Consider the following 1,931-nt stretch of genomic DNA (forward strand, 5'->3'; position numbering starts at 1 on the left):
AAGCGCGAAGGTCTTCTGCAGAGATGCTCACACGCGCGCAAACTCACGCACGCACAAACACACTCACACTTGGTCTTTGTGGTTCCATTTCAATTCTTGCAGACAGCTGTATATGTGTGTGTGTGTGTGTGTGTGTGTGTGCCTGAGTGCAGAGCCCGCATATGTAGATCAAGGTAAAAAGAGCAGAACATGGGATTACCAGAATCAGTCACCATTTTCTGTTTCATCAGCTTGTTTTGGTATGGCTCATTGGCTCATATTTGGTATGGCTCATTGGCTCATATTTGCCAGCTGTGTGCCTAGTACTTCTCTTTCTGCAGGTAGAGGCAGCTGTGCCGAGACTTCAGTGTGTTCCATGCAGAACTCATCTGTGTGTTCCGTGCAGAACTCATCTGTGTGTTCCGTGCAGAACTCATCTGTGTGTTCCGTGCAGAACTCTTCAGTGTGTTTCTCTTCTCCTCTCCTCTTCTCTTCCTCTTCTCCTCCTCCTCTTCTCCTCCTCTCCTCTTCTCTCCCTTTCCTCCTCTCTTCCTCTCTTCTCCTCCTCTCCTCTCTCCTCCTCTTGTCCTCCTAGTCTCACTATCCCCTCATCCTAGTTAAGATAGCACCACCACTGCTAGCATGCCAGATTAGCACTCGGATGCCTATAGATCTATAGGATGCTGCCGACGTGCAATGCACTCAATAATTCAGCAGCAGGCAGCGCTATGCAGTGTAGCACGGTGGTGGTGTTGGGTGCTTGCATATTAATGGATGAGACCGAGACGGAGAGAGTTCTAGAGAGATAGAGAGAGAGAGACCGAGAAACGGAGAGAGAGAGCAGTGTGTGTGAGTGCTCCAGTGTGTGACCTTGTTCCTGCAGGGTCGCTGTAGGCTGCCTGCTACCGCGACAGATGGTGACGGAGGGAAGCAGAGGGTGGGGTGGGAAGGGGCGGTGTGTGTGTGTGTGTGTGTAGAGAGAGGGGGGGTCGCTGGTCACCCAGTGCAGCATGGTGTCTCAGCTCTGCCTCGTTGAGTGGACGGTCACCAACCCCCCACCAGCCTCTTTCTTCAACCCCTCATATTCTCTCCTCCTCCTCTCTCCTCTTCCACTCCTCTCTTCTCCTCCTCCTCTCCTCCTCTCTCCTCCTCTCTCCTCCTCTCTCCTCCTCTCTCCTCCTCTGTGCAGTCCTGTTGGGCCTCCATCCCCCTCTGCTGGAGCATTGTTCTCTGAGAGAGAGAGAGAGAGAGAGAGAGAGAGAGATGTCTCGGAGAAAGTGGAGAAGAGCGCGTCTCGGAGAAAGTGGAGAAGAGCGCGTCTCGAGAAAGTGGAGAAGAGCGCATGGAGTGGAGAAAAAGAGGATGATAGAATAGAAGAGTGGGAGGGGAGGGGGAGGGGAGGACGACGGCTGCAACCACGACTGGAGGAATTTGGTGGCTCTGAGCCAGAGAAGGATGAGTGCCACTGTGACGTTCTGAGTAGAACTCTCATAGCAGTAGGGGGTGGTACAGTGTGTGTGTGTGTGTGGCAGCATCTTTATGAGGCCATGTTTGTGTTGATTGGCTACATCGTGAAATATATCGGCTACATGGTGAAATACACACACACACACACAACTACGACTGAAAGATTAATAAATTCTTAATCAGTCTCACAATTTTAACTAATGCAATTAGCAAATCTCAAGGCTGCATTTAGTCGTGCAGCTCGCAACGATCACACTCACACATCATAAATGAGACTAGCTCACCATTGAGAAGTGGCCAAACTCCGAGACATTTGGAAGCCATTTTCATTCTTATCCTTGGGCTAGTAGATAGTAGCCTGGGTGTTCCCATGCTGCCTTGCGCACGATTTGATTCACGCTGCTAAGGCAGCCTGGAGACCATGGAGCAAATTTTCGCCTGAAATAGGGGACCAATCACAGAACAAGGGGGAAAGCAAAACGATG

The sequence above is a fragment of the Alosa alosa genome, chromosome 15, assembly GCF_017589495.1.
Source record: "Alosa alosa isolate M-15738 ecotype Scorff River chromosome 15, AALO_Geno_1.1, whole genome shotgun sequence".
NCBI lineage: Eukaryota > Metazoa > Chordata > Actinopteri > Clupeiformes > Clupeidae > Alosa > Alosa alosa.